General features: G+C 41.3%; 1 protein-coding gene across 1 annotated transcript in view; it reads left to right on the top strand.

Annotated features, from left to right (window-relative positions):
• Nucleotides 1-1,096: 1,096 nt before the first annotated feature.
• LRCH1 (leucine rich repeats and calponin homology domain containing 1) overlaps nt 1,097-25,379 on the top strand; it is a 256,777-nt gene continuing 232,494 nt past the window's right edge. The window contains exon 1 of the transcript XR_005224569.2: nt 1,097-1,287. The gene's annotated coding sequence lies outside the window, so the exon portion shown is untranslated. The remainder of the gene's footprint in view (nt 1,288-25,379) is intronic.

Below are 25,379 nucleotides of genomic sequence, written 5' to 3'. Positions count from 1 at the left end.
TATTTTGCTGTCTCTGTTGAAAATTAGCAAGAGATTAGCAATGACCAGACCTACATTTCCTGTTCTACCAGTAGTGTAGATTCTGAATTTGCATAAATGCAAAAGTCCCAGACAAAAGAATCAGTATTATGAAAGTGCAAATATTAAAGGTTGTTTCCATATGTTCTGGCAAAAGTCAACGAAAACTTGACTAGTATTCCTAGATACCCTGTATGTGTGCTTTAAATTATACACTTTCAGGTCAGCTTTGCTAAGTGCTTTAATACTAAAGCTTTGATACTGAAATTTGCAAAACATATGCAGCTACAGTATGTAAATAAGATTCATAATATGATGGACATGGCAAATTTCTGGAGCTCTTGGGCGTGGGGGAGGAATTGTAATGAGAAGCAGTCCATATTATGCAGAGTAGCAGTAATACCAGAGATGTCACTGTAGCTATTGGAGTGCTGTATTATTAAGTTTGTGGAGAAATGGAACGGAAGCAGAACACGGTCAGACCACCAAATCTCAACAGGCACAAAGGCATTTCTTGGAATTCTGGCAGGCAGTAATCCAGCAGAGAGAGGCTGTTCTTTTAGATACTTTCTGCAGAATTAGACACCACGGCAAACTTGTGTCAGAAAATGCAAAGGCTGTTTTTTTAAAAATGTAATTAGCCCATAATGAAGTACACTTATTAACAGTTATGTATTACATAACATAATATGTATTATGTTGCATATAGAATGGCTTCTTAATGTTTTAAATAAAAATAATCACTCTAGTACTATATAATGCATTAATCCTTTTGAATTAGTACTTCATATGCTAGACACACAAGTTGGATGGGGTAATATCTTTCATTGGACCAACTTATGTTGGTGAGAGAGACAAGCTTTCGAGCTTAGAGAGGGCCCTGAAAGAGAGCTCTGTCTGAGCTCAAAATCTTGTTTCTCTCACCAACAGAAGTTGGTCCAATACAAGATAATACCTCACCCACCTTATCTCTCTAATATCCTGGAAACAACATGGCTATCACAACACTGCATACTTCATACATTGCTATTTTACTTGTATTTAAATATATATTTTTACTAATGCTTGACTAGTCTCATGTTAATGTGTGTTTTAATCTAAGCGCTTTGGGATTCCAAGTTTTAACAAATTAAATTGTCTTTTGTTTTTTGACCAAGCAAAGCAATAAGGTAACTGTCTCCGAGTCAGTGTATTCATCGAATGCTACAGTGTTTGCCCCAGCAAGGATTAGCTGTCTTGCTCAGACACCTCAAATTTCAGATCTCTCAGGTATGACTTTTATAATCGATTTTTCTAACTTATATTCTTAATTGTTGATTGCATGGCATGATAGCCTATTAATAGAAATGGTAGATATTTGTATAGTCCTTTAATTACCGAGAGCTAGCTAACTGAAAAGAAAATTTATTTGTTGGCTGTTGAGATGAGTCAGTACAAAAGTGCCTCCTTCACTCTGCCTCGCTTCCTTGCCTTGAGAAGAACCTGCCATCCATTCTGGTCAGAACAGCAATCTGAGTGCTCAAAAGGTAAAATGAATGCTTCTTCCCATGAATAATCTGAATGGTATTTGAAAATAAAGACTTTGCCCTTACTCATGCAAGTAGTAATAATTTTGTTGACTCCAACAGGCTACTAGCTTGAATACAATTTGCAAGATGAAGCCATTAGTAGGAATATACTAGTTGTAATTTCAAAACTTGAGCTTAAAATAACACTTCTGATGTTGGCAACATAGGAGCTCAGAGTAAAGATGAAAGTTTATGATGGTGGATTAGCCAGTCTATGACCAAAAAGAAGGATTTTAGCCAGTGGTGACCCAGAATAAAACCCAAACATTGTAAACATTCAATTTTGAGGCAACAATCACATTACTTCTACTTGGACAGTCCCTTCCATTGTTCACTTAAGCTTTGCTTTAAATGATGTGGATAGAAAGCTGGAGAAATCAGTAGAGAACATTGAAAGTCTCACAAGGCAAGAGAATCTCTTTGTCATTATTACTGCAGTGCCTAGGAGCCCTACTTATGGGGAGGACTCCATTGTACCAGGCGCTGTACAAACACAGAATGAAAAGACAGTGCCTGCCCAAAGAGTTTACAATCTAAGTATAAGACAAGAAACATCTGATGGATACAGGCAGATGGGAGTAGAAGGAAACCATGAGACAATGTTGGTGAGTGTGATAGGCAGTGGTACCAGTGGCCTAACTGATTTTTTGTAGGCATCCTGGCTAAGAGTTTTAAGGCGGTAGGTCTTCACGTGTTTATGGGGAGTTCCTCCCAGGCATGAGTGGCAGCAAAGAAACAAAAGAGGGAGAAAGCACAAAAGTTCTTGTTTTAAACTTTAACAAGTGGATTATAGAAGCTGCCATCATGGGCCGATTGGATGCAAGAATCAATATGGTTGGAAAATAACTGGTTGGAAAACAGTTCCCAGAGAATAGTTATCAGTGGTTCACAGTCATGCTGGAAGGGCGTCACAAGTGGGGTCCCACAGGGATCGGTTCTGGTCTGGTTCTGTTCAATATCTTCATCAATGATTTAGTTAATGACATAGAGAGTATACTTATAAAGTTTGTGGACGATACCAAGCTGGGAGGGGTTGCAAATGCTTTGGAGGATTGGATTAAAATTCAAAATGATCTGGAGAAATGGTCTGAAGTAAATAGGATGAAATTCAATAAGGACAAATGTAAAGTACTCCACTTAGGAAGGAACAATCAGTTGCACACATACAAAATGGGAAATGACTGCCTTGGAAGGAGTACTGCGTGAAGGAATCTGGGGGTCATAGTGGACCACATGCTAAATATGAGTCAACAGTGTAACATTGTTGCAAAAAAAGCAAACATCATTCTGGGATGTATTAGCAGGAGTATTATAAGCAAGACATGAGAAGTAATTCTTCTGTTCTACTCCGTGCTGATTAGGGCTCAACTGGAGTATTGTGTCCAGTTCTGGGTGCCACATTTCAGAAAAGATGTGGACAAATTGGAGAGAGTCCAGAGAAGAGCAACAAAAATGATTAAAGGTCTAGAAAACATGACCTATGTATGAGGGAAGATTGAAAAAATTGCGTTTGATTAGTCTGGAAAAGAGAAGACTGAGAGGGAACATAACAGTTTTCAAGTACATAAAAGGTCATTACAAGGAGGAGGGAGAAAAATTGTTCTTAACCGCTGAGGATAGGACAAGAAGCAATGGGCTTAAATTGCAGCAAGGGCCATTTAGGTTGGACATTAGGAAAAACTTCTTAACTGTCAGGGTGGTTAAGCACCGGAATAAATTGCCTAGGGAGGTTGTGGAATCTCCATAATTAGAGATTTTTAAGAGCAGGTTGGACAAACACCCTGTCAGGGGTGGTCTGGATAATGCTTAGTCCTGCCATGAGTGCAAGGGACTGGACTAGATGACCTCTTGAGGTCCCTTCCAGTTCTATGATTCTATGTCTAAATCACAAATATAACTATCAGGTAGTTGCTATAAATAATACAAGGGCTAAATCCTATCTGGCCTGATTTTTCAGAGGTGCTGAGCACACTCAGATGCAACCAAAGTCAGTGGGGGAGACGTACATAGAAGTAGACTGCCTATACTGTAGGAACTGCATATGCTTGAGAGAGGAAGGTCAGGGCACTAGCCTGGGACTCGAGAGTTGGGTGTAATTTCCCAGTTCTGCCACAGACTTCCTGTGTGACCTTGGCCAAGTCCCTTATTTGTAGTCCCACATCTGTAAAATGGGGAACACTACCCACTCTCATTGGGCTGTAGAATTGTTCAGATACTATGGTAAAGGAGAACCATGTAAATACCTAAGATAGGTAAATATTCTAATTAAAAATCAAGCCAATAATTTTTAGTCACCACTCTGGCTGCTGTCTGAGCAAAGGCTATAGGATTAACCCTGAATTTTATTTTATGATATAATTTTACAGCAAATTAACAAATTTTACAACAAGGTAGCAACTACAAAGTGAGGTTGATGTAAGTCACCTTGAGTCCACCTCTGTCAAATTTGTCTCTGGTTGACCTAAGAGCCCTGTTATAGGGACACAATAAAATCATTTCCTGAATGGTGCAGAGCCATGGTTTACCTACTGATGTTGATGCAGAGCCAGTGTAGACATTGCATGACTTGTGTGGACTCTAAGAGTCCTCCAGCAGCTGTCCCACAATGCCCTGTTTTCTGTGACAGTTTCCGCTCTAGTCACAGTTGTGAACTCCACTGCACAGGGATCACATTGTTCGGAAGCCACCCCCTCACACACACACACCCCCCGGCATGTTTTTTAAATGCCTTTTCCTGATTGCCCACCTTGGCGAACACACCTAGAAGCTCTCCCTCGTTGTGTGCAACTGCCCAGCAGTATTGGATCTCCTGAGCCTGCCGGGAGAAGAGGCTGTACAAGCACAGCTGCAGACGAGTCATAGAAATGTGGATATCTGAGAGCAGATTGCACAGGGGATGCAAGTAAAGGGGTACGGCAGGGATCAGCGGCAGCTTTAAACTGCTCTCTGCATAGTTGCCATTTCTGCAGCAGTTTCTAGTCTTCTATCTCCTTTAAGCCATTTTTAACGTATACATTCAGTATTTCATATTCATGCTTCTATAATAAATTAGATGAAAATGGCAATTGGGCCACAAACTGCTGCTGCTGGAAGAGGAGGTGGGCTTCTGGAGGAGAGGAGAAAGAGTCCAAAAACTGACTGCACAAAACCTTGATAAATAAGATGGGGGCAGAAGACATTGCATGTCCTTTTTTTAACTGCAACTTAAAGCCAGTCCAGGGGTGCTTTAGCCGGCTATTGGTGCACTTCTTAGCATGCTGAAGGCATTCAGCAAAATGTACCCAAGCACATAAGAGAACCCTAGTAGTGCACATCCTGTTTTGGCTCATTGCTCTATTATTTGGTGATTACTAGAACACCGGAAACGAATTTCACATCTCTTTTTCACGTCACTGGGTTTCTATCCAGCTGTGTAATTGCTATAATATTACTCAGTATGTAATGCTATTTCCCAGACTGGTCATTCTGACTTCCCCTCCCCCCGTCCCTATTCACTCTTTTGGTTCATATTCTCACAATGTTCTCATTGTGATTCACTTCCCTATTGCCATTTTTAAAAATAAATGCTCAGATGCCATGGTGATGGTTATGGCATAAGAATCTGATTAGAACAGAAATACTGGTGTCTTCCCCCTCTTTTCTTCTAGCCTCAAATTTATGGAATACTCTACCCCTCTTCATTTCTGATTCTTTAACCTTAAATGCCATCTCAACTTCTCCTTTTTTAAAAGCTGCTTTTAATGATTTGATGTTTCTCGCTCTTCTTATAATCTTTCAATAGTTCTCACTTGATTTGGGAGCCATGTGGGTGGAGGAAGATGGTGAGGGGGAGGGAAGGCAGATCTGACAAGGAGCCAGGGTGCTGGGGGAGAACTGGGACTGGCTGGGCAAAAAGATGGACAAGGAGCCAAGTGATGTGACACTGAGATTGGATGAGGAGCCTGGGGTGGGAGACTAGGACTGGAAACCGGTGAAGATGAGGAACATGGGTGGAATGGAGAAAGACAGATCAGATAAGGAGGTGAGGAAATTAGGACTGGCTGAGCAAGGAAGCTTGGAATGGGAGCGGGAGGGAAAGTCAGGGATTCTGAAGGAGTGAGAAGAGGACTTACTAGGATTGGGATAAGAAGCCAGAGGAGTTGAGATGAAGACTGTGTCAAGGAGCTGGGAGTAGGGAGAAGATAGGATGAGGGCAGGTTGGATGTGATGGGGCAGAAGGGGTCAAGCTTGGGGGAAACAGATGGAAGAGTCTGTGCCCTCTGGAGCACACTCCCCTCCAGAGCCTGGAATGGAACCCAAGATTCTTGAGTCCCACCATTCCTCTGCTGTCAGCAAATATCTGTGAAACCCACCGGCAAAGTTTCTCATCCCTCTCTAGGACTGGTCCACGGAGGAAGACAACCTGCTGTTGTTAGTTACTCTGTTAGCTCAACTGGCAGAGATCTCTATAGTGGATTCAAAGGTTCTAACCCTGCTGATGAACCATGTTGGTGTCAGTATGATGCCACATGCTGGAATTCCTGTTTTTTCATTTTGATTTTTAAAAATTTAGGAAATTACACACACACAAACATGCAAAACACATTATGTAGGGTGCAAAACCAAGCACTCAAAACTTAGGAAGTACTAGAATTAAGGTTGCATGGTTCCTTTGTGTGTATGTGTTTGTTTGAATCAAGCACAGGAATGGAAGTTAGTGGTTGCCTAGGGACCAGTGATCATGACCTGATTACATGCAAAATACGAGCAAACAGAGGACAGTCCTGTACAGTTATACAAATTTGGTCTTTTGAAGCACCAAATGTGTGTGTGTGTGTGTGTTATATACTTGGGGCTTCAAAAGACCTAATTTCCCAAAGCTGAGTAAAATTGACTGGAAGGAAAAAATTAAATCGAAAAACATGAAGAAAATTTAGGAGCTCTTTAAGAAGAATTTATTAGGTTGCCAAAAAGCCACAATTCTACAATCAAGAAAGAGAAAAACTTTGGCTAAAAGCTTATCCCTGGTTCAATGGGGAAGCAAAGGCTGCAATTAGAAATAAAAAAGCAATATATAGCAAATGAAAAAATGGAAGAAATAGATATAAATTAGAAGTTACAAAATGTAGAAAATTGATAATGAAAGCTAAAGCCATCAGGGAAAAATCCATAGTTGGCAGGGCTAAGGACAATGTGTTTTCAGAAATATATTAAGAACAAAAGAAAACCTATGGTATAGGCCAGTGGTGGGCAACCTGCGGCCCGTGGCACACATGGCCCATCAGAGTAATCCGCTGGTGGGCCACGAGACAGTTTGTTTACATTGACCAGCCACAGGCACAGCAGCCCGCAGCTCCCAGTGGTCATGGTTCACCATTCCCGGCCAATGGGAGCTGCGGGAAGCGGTGCAGTGTCAATATAAACAAACTGTCTCGTGGCCCTCCAGCGGATTACCCTGATGGGTCACAGGTTGCCCACCACTGGTATAGGCCCATTGCTAGCTGCAGATGTGAAAATCGTTGTGCAGGCAACCCTAATTCTGGCATTTCCTAACTTTTGAGTGCTTGATTCTGTATCCTTAATATTCCTCTAATGTGTGTGTGAGTGTGTATGTAAGTAAAACCAAATCCTTGGATTGTGTAAATTGGCATAGCTCTAATGGACATAATCAAAGCTATGCCGAAGTACACTAGCCGAGAGTTTGGCCCATGTATTTTTTCACTTATTAAGCAATATGCTTGATGCTGTACTTTCTGCACCAGTGATGCTCGGTGCTACTGGGTCACTCATATGCATTTTAAAAACATAAGGTCCTGATTTTCAGGGTCCTGTTGAAGTGAATGGAAGTTGCAGGTTCTTAGCACACCTGAAAATTGGACCCTAAATGTGCACATGCCTTGGATCCAATCTGACCTATAGGTTAGAAATCCTGGGCCAAATCCTGGGCAAGTGTGTGCCTTTGAGGCTCTGGGTGATTTGGAAATGTCATGCAGGAGATGTAGTTTTAGTATTCTGGTGAATAAATATTTCAAATGTTTAAATATATAACCCACACAACCTAAAATAAAAATCATGCATTTCATTACTCTTTATTAATAATTTTGTCTGTATTTATTAAGCAAACTAAGATCTTGGGAAAAAGAAAAGGAGGACTTGTGGAACCCTAGAGACTAACAAATTTATTCACTTTATCACTTATTTGAGCTGTAGCTCAGGAAAGCTTATGCTCAAATAAATTTGTTAGTCTCTAAGGTGCCACAAATACTCCTTTTCTTTTTGCGGATACAGACTAACACGGCTGCTACTCTGAAACCTAAGATCTTGGGGAAACTGATGGACTAACCGCACTATCTAAAATCAGGCAGACTCTGTAAAAGAACCATACGTGCTTCTCTCACATAGAGCTCGGTCCAGTCAAACATATGCAGCATGCCCTGGAAGGCTATTGAAGTTGGCTGCACAGCAGGCCATCCTATTCAGTAGGCAGGAACAAAAGGGCAAAAAAAGCCACCCCAGCACAAAAATTGTATTGCTTGCTGATAGTTGTACAGCGGCTGGAAGGAAGATAGTTCATGTCAAATAAAAGATCTTTTCATCACATGAACCACGACTGCTTGTTCTTGCCTCCCTCTCCCCACTGTAACTGTGCAGCACAGGTACAGGAACATCCCTATTTGGTAACAAGACAGAATTATGGGTTTAAAAGAGAAAATTCCTACAACCTGGTGTTGAGTTGGGAAGAGGTGGAGAGGACCATATCCACCCCTATCTCTGTTGAATAAGAGAGCTCTTGCTTCCCTCCTTATTGTTGGGGCAGAGGCTGAAACAAAACCCAGTCACCTGGTCTAAACAGTACACACACTGCTATTTAAGCTAAGATACTGTTCTGTAAAGTGCTGAGCATCCTCCACTCCCACTGAAGACAGAGTGTAGGATGCTCAGCAACTTGCAGGACTAGGCCTGTACTCTGTCCATATTCTAGAATTCACTGCTTAAAATAATGTGTGTTTAAGAGTGAGAATAAAAAGAAGCTATTCAAGCTGCTACAGAAGTGGGCAGCACCCATAACTCACTGAAATGCCACTCTTTGGTAAGGTGAACATGAATATGGCTTGCGCTGAGCTAACTGGCTGTAGATGAAACACACGAATGATAAAGACCAATCGGAATGTTGCGACACTGGGTTTGTTTGAACTGTATTTCATGTAAACCACGAAAACTTAGGAAGATATTTAACACAGGATGAAAGGTGACTTCAGAACGGAAAGTCTGAAACATCATGTGACACAGTTGTTGTAGTGGAAATCCAAATTCTCATTGGTTAGTATGGATGCTACATCGTTATGGTAGGAGAGAAGGAATCTTTTAAGAATAATAAAAATCAGTCTGCATTTCAGTTGCAAGCCAGACTGACAAAAGTTGTTAATTAAATAAGATGAGGAAAATCAATTATTGTTTTGCCTGCATGGTGTGAGTTGGAAAGGGTTTTCCGTAACTGCTGAGGAGGCACATGTAGAGCACCGATTTGCATACTGACTCTACTCCTCTTATCTCTAAATTTTTCTATTTAAGTCATCTCTAGCTCCAACCTGCATGTGATGCACAATATTTAATATCTTGTCTGCATGGGTGAATAGTGAGTTTGATATTATGTTTCTTCAGTGTATTAGGAGAAGTTGTTTCATTTGTTTTGCTAGCTGTTCCTCCCCTCTTCTAGACATCTTTATGCGAGGGCCCACTGAAACACGGAAGGCCTATAACCTCCTTCATCCCGTGAACATGTGGGAATGTGCACAAATATATTTAGGGGAACTTGAGAAACGTAACATCTGTTTATCTAACTCAGTTGCATGAAAATGTTGATGAATGACGAGTGAGAGAACCCTTTCATTGAAAGCCTTATGCCAGTGTAGCCAACAAAACCCTTACCCTGATGCTATTTCTTTTACTAGGAATCCCTGAATAGGAGTAGCCTGGATTACTTCTTGGGTGTCCTAACAATAAGAATGTGTTCAGGGCTGTACACAATACACTGGAAAGCAGTCCCTGCCCCAGCTACTAAATATAGTATAGACAATACAGACTGCTCAATGTTTTATATACAAGTATTGAACACAGATAAGGCATAGGTGGAATAACAAGTTTTTGTGCTCTTTTCCCCCACTTAGTTTAGCTATACATTTTAAATGTTCCGTTATTGTCATTAAAAGATCTTGTGGAAAAACTGGTTTTAAGGAAAGTATGGAAATGTAGCAGGAGAGATCGCTTGATGAGTAGTGGCGGAGAAGAAATTCCAGACACAGGCAGTAGCATGAAAAAAGGCACAGATGAAATTAGAAGACAAAGGGGAAAGTCAGGTGGAGGCTTTGGAGGAGGGTCATGGAGAATAGTCCTAAGATGTCAGGAAGGCCCAGATCCAGAAAGAGACTTAGGCGTTGTGATGCTTAACAGTGCAATACCTAACTTTTAGGTGCCTAGAAAATCACAGTAACAACGCTGCCATCCACAAATCTCCCTATATGATGAGTGGAGAGAGAAACGTGCCTTAGATTGTGTTCCACGAAGCCAGCATGTTAGGTGGGGGCTGCCCAAACTAGCAATGGGAGATGCCAGGGAGGGTTGTGTGTGCTAAGCCCCACCCTTCTCCCAGAGTACCATACCCAAGTCTGGGCAGCAGGGAGGTGCCTGTCTCTGCTACTGGCCCCCAATATAGCCAGATGAGTGTCTATCTTCCCCTAACTTGTGTGCGGTGCTTGGTCTGGTAGACGTGCTCAGAGGCTGCCTAACTCCACACAAATCAGCCAGGGGATAACCTTTAGCCTGGTGGTTCTGGCACGCCTCTGGGATGTGGGAGACACCCCCATTCATTTCCCCCCCTCTGCCTGATGAGGAGAAGCGCTTTTAAGAGGGATCTGCCACCTCTAACCACTAAGCGATAGAGTGATTCTTGCTTGTTCTCTGGCCCAATTCATATTTAATTATTCAATTATTTATTAAAATAGAACAACTTCAATAGGAGAGATGGAGGGGTGCCACATCAGAATATCCCATGTCCCAGCAGCTACAGCACTCTCATGAAAGGTGGCAGATCCCTGTTCAGATCTCTTCTCCTCATCAGGCCAAGAGGAGACTTGAAAGAAGGTCCCCCACCTCCCACATGAGTTCTCTAACCACTGGGCTAAAGGTTATGTAAGCAGAGTCAGGATGAGCTCCACCCTGACATCTGGTGGTGAGTTGTGGCAAGTTGTGGAAAAGAACTTCAGGGGTTGATCTCATTTGCATAGGCACACCCACCCCGCCTAGCATGAGCCCATAGCTGCCCAAATGGTCACTTTGGCTGCTGTGGGATCCCCAGTTTCTCTGTTATTGGGGCAGGAAGAATAAATTGTAATTATCCTGATTATGTGAATCAAGGACAGTGGAACTGTACTTGGCCTTTTGTTATGATGGAGGGACTCGCCATCAACTAAGTAGCACTCATTAGGCAAGGGACATGGGTTCCAAAACTCAGTGAATTGAAAGAGGCTGGTGGTAGGTAGCTCCCTGGTGAGGGCCTTACATGCTAATTGTACTTCCTCCTCTCTCCACTGTGGAATATCAGAGCTAATTTTGATTCTATTAGGTGTTTAATTACAGGCTGCTGAGCTGAATTCACTTTGGGCCAAGGTGCACTAGTGCTGAGGCTCCCCTACTATAGACTGAAATTGTGAAAGAGCTAAACTTACTCAGAGCTGAAATCACTGAGTGTTGTGTTAAGTAGTGGGGGAGCCTGAGGCTATATTGTGGAGCAGTTTGTGGGACAGCTGGTAGAGCAGCTCATGGGGCGTGGCTGGCAGAGAGGAGCGATTTGTGGGATGGCTGGTGGAGCGGAGCCCCATGGAGAGGTGGAGCAATCGGCTTTGGACCACGTAAGGTGCCCCTTAACTCCCCCCCATCTCCACCCAGGTTGGGAGGTAAAACTCTGCAGATAAACTTTTGAGCTCTGGTGCTGCACTGACCAGGGACAGAAACTTTTGGGACTTTGGGTGACTTTGGGTTGCTGGACTCAAGAACCAAAGGGAAAGGACATGCCCCAAATTGCTTGAGGTGGGTTTTTTTTGCTCATGGGTTGTGTTATGAATCCTGTTGGTGGTGTTTCGCCAACATAATGCCACATTGTTTCTCTCTGTTATTAAAAGGCTTTTGCTACACTCTGACTCTGTGCTTGCGAGAGGGGAAGTATCGCCTCATGGAGGAGCCCAGTGGGGGTGGTATATATTTGTTCCAGGTCACTGGATGGGGGCTCGAGCCAGTTTTGCATCGTGTATTGGAATGGAACCCCTAGATACTGAACCCGGCCCTTGTTGCTGCCAACTCTGACAGGCAGAAGGGTCACAGTTATAAGAACATAAGAAAGGCCATATTGGGTCAGACCAATGGCTCATTATCTTGTCTTCCGGCAGTGGCCAATGCCAGATGCTGCAGTGGGAATGAACAGAACAGGTAATGATCAAGTGATCCATTCCCTGTCGCCTATTCCCAGCTTCTGGCAAACAGTGGCTCAGCAACCGCAGGGTCAGACCCTCAGGGTATGTCTACACTGCAATAAAAAATGGCACCAAGTCTCAGAGTCCAGGTCAATTGACTTGGGATTGTGGGGCTCATGCTGCAGGGCTAAAAATAACAGTGTAGATGTTTGGGCTTGGGCAGGAGCCTGAGCTCTGACCCACATGAAGGTGGAGGGTCTCAGGATATGTTTACACTGCAGGAAAACCCCCATGGCTGGTCTGTGTCATCTGACTCAGGTTCACAGGGCTTGGGCTGCGAGGCTATAAAACTGTAGCATATATATATTCAGGCTTGGGCTGGAGCCTGGGCTCTGGGACCCTGTGAAGGGGGAGTGTCCCAGAGCCTGGACTCTGCTTGGTGCTGCAATCTTTTATTGCAGTGTAAATATATCCTCAGTTAGACAATGACTGACAAACCACATGTACACAGTGCATACTCCCTGCTCCCATGACATTCAGCATCCTTTAACCAACTGTATCTCTCTGTATTATGAAATCTCAAAGATCAGGCTGTAACCATATCCGCTGGCAACTGGAAAAAATCTCACTCTGTACGTTTTGCAGTCTTGCAGTGTTTATTTGAAGGAAGGGGAGAAGGAGTGCCCCAGCACTGCAAGAGCCTGGAGTTGTCCAATACAAATAAAGAAAGTTTTGAATTGTCTTTTGTAGTCACTGTTACTAGAACCAGTGAATTCTACTTCCTCCCAAGGGAGCTTATTACTTATATCCTATTCCCTGATGATATGCTATTTAATTCAGGCTACAAGTCAAGCCCCAAACCTGCAAGCATTTATGTATGTGTGTAAGATTACTCACATGCTTTTTTGGGCAGAGATTATCTTTTTGTACAGTGCCTGGCATAGTGGGGCTCTGAGCCCTGACTTGGGCCTTTAAGGAACAATGCTATACAAATAATAAGTGCTTGCCTTGCCCTAAATTACAGGCAATAATCTGCAGTGGGAGAGTGCCCGTTGCAGCACATAGAACAGAAAAGAATGACAAACATGCTTACTACTTCTGATCCTGTATATTAGTAACAGAGTAAGATCACTAAATTTAATATTTATATTATAGTAGCATCCAGAGGCCCTGACCAATATTGGAGTCCTATTGTAATAGGCACTGTACCAACATAAATATTTCTGATTCTGACTTTACTTGCACCAGCTTTACTCTGGTATAACTCCCTTGACTTCAGTGGAATTACACCCAGTTTACACTGTTTAACAGCAGAATCAGGCTGTTTGGAAGAGTTTACAATCTTGGGGGTGGGGAGACTATCAAATACATACAATTGTTATGCCTTTTTAATTATTTTAATAGTAATTATAAATATTGATCCTCCCCATCTGTTCCCGAGCGGCCTACCTAAAACTGCCCCTCAGCATAGCTAATAATCCCTATCTAGTCATCAGTGTTGGCCAGTTTCTTACTGGTGTTGACATCTATGGGACGAATGTGCTTAAAGTTAAATAGGTATATAAATGTGTGCAGGATCAGGGCTTTTGCTACATATTGGTGTTAAATACCAAATAGTTATTAAAATGTCTATCATGTTGCCCCTTAGTTATTTCTTTTCCAAGCTGAACAGTCCCAGACATTGTCTATATGCTTCCCAGTCCCAGATATTGTCTATATGCTTCACTGGTGCAAGACTATTATAGTTACTTTAGATATTAACTGCTTATGTTGAAACAAGCTGAGTCTTTGTCTTTCTCTAACTTCAAACAGGCAGGGCTGTGTTTCTTGGTAGTTATGCCATGTTAAGGTCACTGGAACATTTCATGTGACTACTCCATTTCTGGATGTTTGGGTTAAATAGACTGCAGCTGTACTAGCGTGTTTGGGACTCATTGTGTGCTGCTGTTCTCAGGAGGCGTGGTACAGAAGATGCAGTCCAGGAGAGTGATAAAGGGAGGGGCAAAGGTGGTTGTATGCAACGTTTGTGCTTGCCAGAATAGTGGATTAATTTAAATCAAGGCAATTTAAATCATGGTTTAATTCACCAAGTGGAAAGCCTTGATTTAAATCATCAGTTTTAATAAACTTCTCCATTTGTACTTCAGTTAAATTCTAAAGAAAGGTGCATTCTCATTGGTTGATATAACCTTTAAAATATGTTGATTTACAACTAAATAGAGCCTTTAGCAAAAGATGTACCAAATCTAGTGTATCTAGGAGGGTATACTATAACTATATACATTTACATAAGAGATTATAGAGATTAATATTTTCAGATTATTAATAATTAGTGGTACATTTTTAGTGTGCTAGAAAATGATGAATTAATATTGCTTATTTACTAGATAATTAACTTTTTGCTTATGATTTGTGTCAAGCAACATTAGAATGGTAATGGGAATTTTAAACAAACACACAACAGCATATAAAATTTATGTTTACTAAAGAAAACAAGCCTTTAATATAGTACATAGAATCATAGAAATGAAGGACTGGAAGGGACCTCAACAGTCCTACCTCAGTGCAGAGGACTAGACTAGATGACCTATTATCTAGACCATGCCTGACAGGTGTTTGTCTGATCTGTTCTTAAAAACCTCCAATGACTGAGATTCCACAACTACCCTAGATATTTGTTCCAGTGCTTAATTACCCTTATAGTGAGAAAGTTTTCCTAATGTCCAGCCTAAATCTTTGTTGCTGCAATTTAAGTCCATTACTTCTTGTCAAGACCTCACTGGATAAGGAGAAAAATTTATCACTCTCTTTATAACAACAACTTTTTACATCCTTGAAGACTATTATCATTTCCCCCCTTAGTCTACTCAACTCCAGACTAAACAAACCCAGTTGTTTCAGTCTTTCATCATATATCATGTTTTCTAGACTTTAATCACTTTTGTTGTTCCCCTGTAGACTCTCCAATTTGTCCGTGTCTTTTCTGAAGTGTGCTGCCCAGATTTGGACACCGTACTCCAGTTGAGGCCTGAGTAGAGTGGAAGAATTACTTCTCATGTCTTGCTTACAACACTTCTGCTAATACACCTCAGAATGATGTTTGCTTTTTTTTGCAACATTGTTGACTCATTCAGTTTGTGATCCACAGTATAATCCCCAGATCCTCTTCTGCAGTACTTCTTCATAGGAAGTCATTTCCCATTTGTATTTGTGCAATTGTAATACCTATCTATAAAAAGGGGAATAAGGACAAACCAGGGAATTATAGACAAGTCAGCTTAATGTCAGTACCCAGAAAGATAATGAAGCAAATAATCCAACAATCAATTTGTAAGCACCTAGAAGATAATAAGGTGATAAGTAACAGTCAACATTGAATTGTCAAGAACAAATCATGTCAAACCTACCTAATATGCTTCTGTGACAGGGTGACAAGCCTTGTGGATGGGGGAGAAGCAGCAGATATGATATATTCCTTCGTATGTGTATTGCTTTGCATTTGTCCTTATTGAATATCATCCTATTTATTTTAGACCATTTCTTCAGTTTGCCTCTACCATTTTGTATTCTAATCCTTTTCTCCAAAAGTGCTTGCTTGGTATCTGCAAACTTTATAAATGTTCTCAGAATGCCATTATCCATATCCTATATGAAGAAATTGTATAGAACCGGACACAGGACAGATCTCAGAGGGATCTCATTTGATATGCCTTTGTAGTTTTTGACTGTGAACCCTTGATAACTACTCTGTGAGTAAACTTTTCCAACCATCCACGTTATAGTAGGTTTGTCTAGGCCATATTTCCCTAGTTTGCTGATGAGATAGTCATGTGAGACAGTATCAAAAGCCTTGCTAAAGTCAAAATACATCAAGTAATATATTGATTAAACTGCATTAAATCCATGTAGACACTCTCAGTCAGAATTAAAGTGGCTGTAATTTGGTTTATCTTAATTATTAAAGCCATTTTAATTCTAAACGAGAGTGTCTACACAGGGGATTCACCTATGGTCCAAGAGGTGAAGCTGGGTCTTTTCAATATCTTCATCAATGATTTAGATAATGGCATACAGAGTACACTTATAAAGTTTGTGGATGATACCAATCTGGGAAGGGTTGCAAGTGCTTTGGAGGACAGGATTATAATTCAAAATGATCTGGACAAACTGAGGAAATGGCCTGAAGTAAATAGGATGAAATTTAATAAGGACAAATGCAAAGTACTCCACTTAGGGAGGGACACATACAAAATGGGAAATGACTGCCTAGGAAGGAGTACTGCAGAAAGGGATCTAGGGGTTATAGTGGATCACAAGCTAAATATGAGTATTAGTAGGAGTGTTGCAAGCAAGACACAAGAAGTAATCCTTCCACTCTACTCTGTGCTGATAAGGCCTCAGCTGGAGTATTGTGTCCAGTTCTGTGCACCACATTTCAGGAAAGATGTGGACAAACTGGAGAAAGTCCAGAGAAGAGAAACAAAAATGATTAAAAGTCTAGAAAACATGACCTATGAGGAAAGATTGAAAAAATGGGTTTGTTTAGTCTGGAGAAGAGTAGACTGAGGGAGGACATGATAACAGTTTTCAAGTACATAAAAGGTTGTTACAAGGAGGAGGGAGAAAAATTGTTCTTAACCTCTGTGGATAGGACAAGAAGCAATCGGCTTAAACTGCAGCAAGGGAGATATAGGCTGAGCATTAGGAAAAACTTTCTGTCAGGATAGTTAAGCATTTGAACAAGTTGCCTATGGAAGTTCTGGAATCTCTTCAACTGGAGGTTTTTAAAAGCAGGTTACACAAACATCTGTTGGGGGTGGTCTAGATAATATTTAGTCCTACCTTGAGTGCAGGGAATGGGACTAGAAGACCTCTCGAGATTCCTTCCAGTCCTATGATTCTATGAACAGAGCAGAACCGCTTGGTAATAGCGATCATAATATAATTAAATTTAACATCCTTCTGGGAGGCAAAATACCAAAGAAGCCCACCACAGTAGCATTTAACTTCAGAAAGGGGAACTACACAAAAATGAGGAGGCTAGTGAAGTGGAAATTAAGAGGTACAGTCAGAAGACTGAAATATCTGCCAGTTGCATGGCAACTTTTAAAAAACACCATAATAGAGTCTGAATTTAAATGTATTCCCCACATCTAAAAATATAGTAAAAGGGTCAATAAAGTGACACCACAACTAAACAGAGTAAAAGAAATGGATAGAGGCAAAAATGCGTCTTTAAAAAATTGGAAGTCAAATCCAAATGAGAAAAATAGAAAGGTGCATAAACTCTGGCAAGTCAAGCATAAAAGTATAATTAGGCAGGCCAAAAAAGAATCTGAAGAGCAACTGGCAAAAGACTCAAAAATGAACAGCAAAAAATTGAAGTATATCAGAGGCAAGAAGCCTGCCAAACACTCAGTGGGGCCACTGGACAATCAAGGTGCTGTAAAGGAACACTCAAGGAAGATAAGGACATTGCATAGAAGCTTAATGAATTCTTTGCATTGGTCTTCACTGCAGAGGATGTGAAGGAGATTGCCAGACCTGAGCCATTCTTTTTAGGTGACAAATCTGAGGAACTGTTCCAAATGAGGTAGCAATAGAGGAGGTTTTGGAACAAACTGATAAACAGTAATAAGTCACAAGGACCAGATGGTATTCACCCAAGAGTTCTGAAGGAACTGAAATACGAAATTGCAGAACTACTAATAGTGCTATGTAACCCATCATTTAAATCAGCTTCTGTACCAGATGACTTGAGGATAGCTAAAATGACACCAATTTTTTAAAAAAGGCTCCAGAGGCCATCTGAGCAATTACATGCCCATAAGCTTAACTTCAGTCCCAGGCAAATTGGCTGAAACTGTAGTAAAGAACAGAATTATTAGACACATAGATAAACGTGATATGTTGGGAGAAGAGTCAACAGGTCTTTTGTAAAAAGAAATCATGCCTCACCAATCTATTAGAATTCTTCAAGAGGATCAATAACCATGTGGACAAGGTGATCCAGTGGATATAGTATACTTTGACTTTCAGAGAGACTTTGACAACATCTTTCACTAAAGGCTCTTAAAGCAAAGTAAGTACTCACACAGATAAGAGGGAAGATCCTCTCATGGATCAGTAACTGGTTAAAAGACCAGAAATTAAAGTAGGAATAAATGGTCAGTTTTCACAGTGGAGAGAGATAAATAGTGTCCCCAAGGGATCTGTACAATGACTAATCCTGTTCAACATATTCATAAATGGTCTGGACAAAGACATAAACAGTGAGGTGGCAAAATTTGCAGACAATACAAAATGACTCAAGAGGCAAGTCCAAAGCAGACTGCAAAGAGTTACAAAGGGATCTCACAAAACTGGGTGACTGGGCAACAAAATGACTGATAAAATTCAATGTTGATAAATGAAAAACATAATCTCAGTTATGGATAGAAAATCATAGGGTATAAATTAGCTGTTACCACTTGAGAAAGAGATCTTGGGGTCACTGTGGATTGTTCTCTGAAAACATCTGCTCAATGTACAGCGGCAGTCAGAAAAGCTAATAGAATGTTAGGAACCATTAGGAAAGGGATAGATAATTGGATAGAAACTATGATAATACCACTGTATAAATCAATGGTACACGCACACATTGAATACTGCATGCAGTTCTGGTCACCCATCTCAAAAAAGAGATATTGGAATTGGAAAAGGTAAAGAGAAGGACAACAAAAATTATTAGGGGAATGAAACAGCATCCATGTGAGGAGAGATTAAAAAGTCTGGGACTGTTCAGCTTGGAAAAGAAATAACTAAGGGGCAATATGATAAGAGGTCTACAAAATCATGAATGATGTGGAGACAGTTAATAAGGAAGTTGTGACGCTGTATGGTATATGGATGACCATTTATAATATTATTGATACCAATATTACAAAATTGCAATGAATCTTATACAAGATATGCCATGTAAGGTTTCAGTGCAGATGTTATGATTTGCTAAACGTGATAAGCTTGTTTATATGTATGTATCATCTTTGTATCATGAGTTATGAATATGGGTAGTATATTGATATCTCAAACTTGTGCTGTGCATCTGGGTGACACTCCCCAGACAGATTGGCATCAGCATTGTCCAGCCTGCTTGGTGGCCCATCAAGAGCAATCATCTGTTCCACGAACTTATTGAGAGAAGCCAGGGGCTACATCTATGAGTCAGCAGGACATGTAGGGACAGGAGACTCCAAGTACCTTTCCATGCCCATGTGCTGTGAGCTTGTGTTTGAGACAGAGGATGTACAAGCCATATGGCAAAGGATACAAAAAGGCAACTGCATCATCTCCATTTTGTCTTCAATCCTGCTTCTTACCTCTGGAGTAACTTCTCTACAAACTGAAGCTTTGAACAAAGGATTTATAGACCGCCCCCCCCCCAAACTTTGGATGTGTTTCAGAGGGACTTTACAAGCGAGCAAAGTCACCAATGCTCCTGAGAACCTCATATATGGACTCTGAAGTCATATGCATGTATCTGATTGCTTTGACCATTTAGCAACTCTCTTCTTGTTCTTTTCTTTCATAATAAAACTTTAGTTTTTGATACTAAAGGACTGGCTGGCAGCATGGTATTTTGGGTAAGATCCAAACTAGTATTATTTTGGGGATCAGAAGAACATTTTGCATAGTGAATATAGTTTTAAATAACTTCTCACTTTACTGAACCTATTTACTGATTGGCAGCCAGAGACTGGAAAGCAATAGAGGGGACTGGGTGATTTTCTCCCCCCCGCCAACCTCACCCCCAGCTTCTTGATAATCCGTGTGGGGAATCAGGAGCACAGTTTGTGACTAGTTGGTGAATCTAACTACAGTGTTAACCATCAGTTTGGGGTTTGGGGAGAATCTGCTCTCCTTTTTGCAATCTCCCCTGAGCATGGCATTTTCAGTGTGGGCTATCCTAGGCACCTTGGGTCACACTGGCATAGTTGGCAGGATCCACAGAACCAGATCATTTGGGTTTTGGATCAGAACCCCACACTATTCCAAATTTAAAATGTGATAGTGAGAGTGTTTAAAGGTTAAAGTTAGACACAATGAGTGATCCATGATCATATGAGGCTATGAACACAAAAGAGCTTAAACAACTATGCAAAGATAGAAAAATAACACTTAAAGGGGACACCTCAGATCAGAAAATGAGAGATTTGCTCATGGACAGTGACCAGAGAACAGGGTCTTGGTCTGCCCCTCTCACAGATGTAGCCACTGCAGAAGCAATCAAACCGGAAGCCCTGAGAGAGAGCCAGCATCTTCAGCATGAGAGAGAAATGGCAGAACTTTGAATGCAAGAGAAGGAAGCCTTGGTCCAGCTGGAAAAAGAAGCTGGAGAGAGAGAGAGAGAATCTCACAGGAGACGAATGGAACTTCTGCAAGCTGAGATGGAAACTGTCAGACTCCAACTCAAAATCCTGGAAGAGAAAAAAGGTCTGTCACTGCCTGGAAGTTCTTCTCCTCTCAATGTCAAGGATTTGTCCAACTTATAAGGACAATGAAGATGTTGAGGAATTTCTGTGTTTGAAAGACTCTGTGATATTCATCAAATTCCAGATGAGAGAAAAATGCCTGTTCTCCTCACCAGATTGACTGAAAAGGCAAGAAATGTATTTAATGAAATGGAGTTAAATGATGCTTTGAATTATGTAAATTTTAAAGAAACTGTATTGCAAAGATTTAAAGCTACTCCTGAGTCTGATAGCTTAACATTTCTAAACGTCAGCCTATCTGATAATGTTATCTATGTTAAGACTGTTCATAAATGGCTTGGGTATATAAAAAGGTGGATTAAGGGGGAAAAGGCTTATGATAGTTTTGTTAAAGTGATTGATTTAATTGCTATGAAACAGCTTCTTCAAATAGCACCTGATCATATCAGAGCTGAAGTGTGTGATTAAAAACCCTGATACCATTTTGAAAGCTGCAGAAATTTCAGGTGCTTTCAAAGAGAATAGAAACCATGGACGGCATAAGCCTCAAGGAAAAACAATTCCTATTCATCAGTTTAAGAGGGAGGATGGGCTCAAGAATGAGATTAGCTTCAATTTTGTTAGAAAATCTTACACAAACCCAGAATTTAAAACTGCTTACCCCAGAGGAAAACCACTTATATGCACTTGTGTGGAATTGTTGTCCATATAAAGCCAAATTGTCCAAACAGTAGGGACAAAAACATCCCCAAACCAGCAATGCTTCAACCAAAATCCATTTGAATATGGAAGTACAGACTAGCCATATAAATGCTAACACCACTAGCTTGAGTCCAAACACAAACACTGCAGGTGTTATGCTACCACTTTAGTAATCCCCGATGGGAGGGAGGAGTGTAGCCTCACTAATTATGTTATGGTTGAGACATAGAGGGATAATGAGAAGTTCATAAAGAGTGCCTGGGTCAATGGGATTATGTGTACTGGATGGATTGCCTCAGACATTACCTTGGTTAAAAAGGAATTAATCTGGGAGGAGAATTATTTGCCAGATCAAAGCATGAGCCTGGTGGCACTTTCTGAGCATACGGTAAAGGTGCTCTTAGCAAAAATCCACTTAGAGTGGGAAGATTTGAGGGGTGATATGACAGTTGAAGTTAGGGAACACCTCCCTGCAGATGTTTTGATCGGAAGTGATATTGTAGTTGCGACTAGCAATGTCAATGTCATAACCAGGTCACAAAGGAAATATGGCTCTGATATGGATACTGTAACTTGTGATAGCGACGGAATCTGTGAACAGACAAAGGATATCTCTCGGTTGGTGCCAGTTGAGACTGTGGCTGAAGTGGCTCTGAATTTAGGTGAAATTCAGAAGAAGTTTTATTAGGGCCCAACAAGAGGGTGTTTCATTAGAAAGGGCCAGAATTGATGCCCAAAACCTCACCTCAGTGGAGGAAGGAACAGGCAGATTTGTCATGCAAGATGGCTTGCTGTACAGAGAACCTCCTACTGGGAAAAAGCAGCCTCATGGTAAGATCTGCAAGCAGCTTGTGGTGCCTGAGGAATATAGAAGTGTTTTGTTAAAGTTGGCTCATGATGGTCGCTCTGCAGGACATCTGGGCATAGAAAAAACTTGTGACGGATTGAAGCAAAATTTCTATTGGCCTTACCTGTTTTGAAACAGTGAGGGAGTATTGCAGAATCTGTGATTTGTTTCAGAAGCACCAGGGCTTTAAGGGTCCTAAGAAGGTACCTCTACAGCCATTACGCATTACTGGGAGGTATTTGCCAGAATGTCTGTGGCTATTGTGGGACCATTCCCTAAGCCTTCCAGGAATGGAAAGAAGTATATTCTGGTGTTGATGGATTTTGTCATCAGATACCCTGAAGCTGTAGCTTTGCCTAAGGTTGAGTCAGAGACAGTGGCTACAGCTTTGTTTACTATTTTAACATAAAGAAAAGGAGTACTTGTGGCACCTTAGAGACTAACCAATTTATTTGAGCATAAGCTTTCGTGAGCTACAGCTCACTTCATCGGATGCATACTGTGGAAAATACAGAAGATGGTTTTTATACACAGAAACCATGAAAAAATGGGTGTTTATCACTACAAAAGGTTTTCTCTCCCCCCACCCTACTCTCCTGCTGGTAATAGCTTATCTAAAGTGATCACTCTCCTTACAATGTGTATGATAATCAAGGTGATAATCAAGGTGGGCCATTTCCAGCACAAATCCAGGTTTTCTCCCCACCCCCAACCCGAAAATAAACCCACTTTCCTGTTGGTAATAGCTTATCTAAAGTGATCACTCTCCAAGGAGAGTGATCACTTTAGATAAGCTATTACCAGCAGGAGAATAGGGTGGGGGGAGAAAACCTTTTGTAGTGATAAACACCCATTTTTTCATGGTTTGTGTGTATAAAAACATCTTCTGTATTTTCCACAGTATGCATCTGATGAAATGAGCTGTAGCTCACGAAAGCTTATGCTCAAATAAATTGGTTAGTCTCTAAGGTGCCACAAGTACTCCTTTTCTTTTTGCGGATATAGACTAACACGGCTGTTACTCTGAAATCTATTTTAACATAGTGGGTTTTCCCAAGGAAATTTGTTACACTGTGGTGCCAATTTTATGTTGATTGTATTTAAGTAGCTATGGGAGATGTGTGGAGTAAAGTGCCTAAAAGCTGTCCCTTACCAGCCAGAGACCCATGGTTTGATAAAAAGGTTTAATGGAACATTGAAGGCTATGCTAAAAATGTATGTCGACAGGTGCCAGAATGACTGGGAGGTCTGGGTGTCATATTTGTTGTGTGCATATAGAAGTGTACCCCAAGAATCTACAGGATTTGCTCCCTTTGAGCTACTTTATTGGAGGCAGGTCAGTGGACCCCTAGATCTGATTCATGACTGAGGTGACAGAAGAGCCAGTGATATCTGTCACAATGCAAAGAAAGCTTGCAAGACATGATGGATCTGGTTCAGCAGAATCTTGAGAGAAGTCAGGAAGCTCGGAAGGCTTTGTCTATTAGTCATACTGAGGAAAGAGCATTTGAAATTGGAGATGTGGTGCTTACACTAGATCCTGTGAGAAGGAATAAGATGCAAGATATTTGGAACGGACCTTATGAGGTAGTGGAGAGAATTAATGAAGTTACATGTAATGTGAAGAGGATATGCAAATAACGCATACTAATAGGTTGAAGGCTTACCAGAAGAGGGAGATAGCTGTCAACATGATTTGCTGTGCTGAGGAAGAGACTTAGTCTATGCCTTTGGTCGATATGGTTGCAGAGAGGAATCGCAGCTGGAAACCACTGAAATGGGAGAGGGTTTAACTCCAGCCCAAAAGAATGAGATATTAGCTTCATGGAGGCACCACAGGCAGATATTCTCAAACCAGCCAGAACACACTGACATACTAATGCACTCCATTCAAACCACAGGTCCCCGCCAAGCTCTAGCAGGGCATACAGAGCTAAGGGAGAAATGCAAAAGCAGATTCAAGAGGAGGAAAAGGAAGAAAGCATGTTATCCATGGGAACAGTTACTAGACCTAAAAGCCCATGGACATCCCCTATTGTTATGGTACTCAAAAAGGACAAAATCATGAGGTTTTGCATGGATTATAGGCAGCTGAATGCTATCACACAACCTGACCCTTACCCCATGCCCAGAATAGAAGATTTGCTAGATACACTGGGGTTTGTGTGTGTGTAGCGAAGTTCATAAGCACAATGGATTTAACTTAAAAAGAAAAGGAGTAGCCATCACCTTCAGCCCCCAACTATTAAACCCTCTCCAACGCATCATCAAGGATCTACAACCTATCCTGAAGGACGACCCATCACTCTCACAAATCCTGGGAGACAGGCCAGTCCTTGCCTACAGACAGCCCCCCAACCTGAAGCAAATACTCACCAGCAACCACACACCACACAACAAAAACACTAACCCAGGAACCTATCCTTGCAACAAAGCACATTGCCAACTCTGTCCACATATCTATTCAAAGGACATCACCATAGGACCTAATCACGTTAGCCACGCCATCAGGGGCTCGTTCACCTGCACGTCTACCAATGTGATATATGCCATGATGTGCCAGCAATGCCCCTCTGCCATGTACATTGGCCAAACCGGACAGTCTCTACGCAAAAGAATAAATGGACACAAATCAGACTTCAAGAATTATAACATTCAAAAACCAGTCGGAGAACAATTCAACCTCCCTGGACACTCAATTACAGACCTAAAAATCACAATCCTTCAAAAAAAACTTCAAAAACAGACTCCAACGAGAAACTGCTGAATTGGAATTAATTTGCAAACTGGATACAATTAACTTAGGCTTGAACAGAGACTGGGAGTGGATGTGTCATTTCACAAAGTAAAACTATTTCCCCATGTTTATTTCTCCCACCCCCCACTGCTCCTCGGACGTTCCTGTCAACTGCTGGAAATGGCCCACCTTGATTATCACTACAAAAGGTTTTCTCCCCCCCCCCCCGCTCTCCTGCTGGTATAGCTCATCTTAAGTGATCACTCTCCTTACAGTGTGTATGATAACACCCATTTTTTCATGTTCTGTGTGTATATAAATCTCCTCACTGTATTTTCCACTGAATGCATCAGATGAAGTGAGCTGTAGCTCACGAAAGCTTATGCTCAAATAAATTGGTTAGTCTCCAAGGTGCCACTAGTATGCCTTTTCTTTTTGCGAATACAGACTAACACGGCTGCTACTCTGAAACCTGGATTTAACTTGAGGGTACTGGGAGTTTCCCTTTGATACTGACTGCCAAGAAAAATCTGTTTTCATAGTGGAGTCTGGCCTGTATGAATTCAAAGTCTTACTGTTTGAATAGCAAAA

This window comes from Chelonia mydas, chromosome 1, assembly GCF_015237465.2.
Source record: "Chelonia mydas isolate rCheMyd1 chromosome 1, rCheMyd1.pri.v2, whole genome shotgun sequence".
NCBI classification, from domain to species: Eukaryota; Metazoa; Chordata; order Testudines; family Cheloniidae; genus Chelonia; species Chelonia mydas.
The sequence above is the reverse complement of the archived record's forward strand: the minus strand, read 5'-3'. Positions and strand labels throughout refer to the sequence as shown.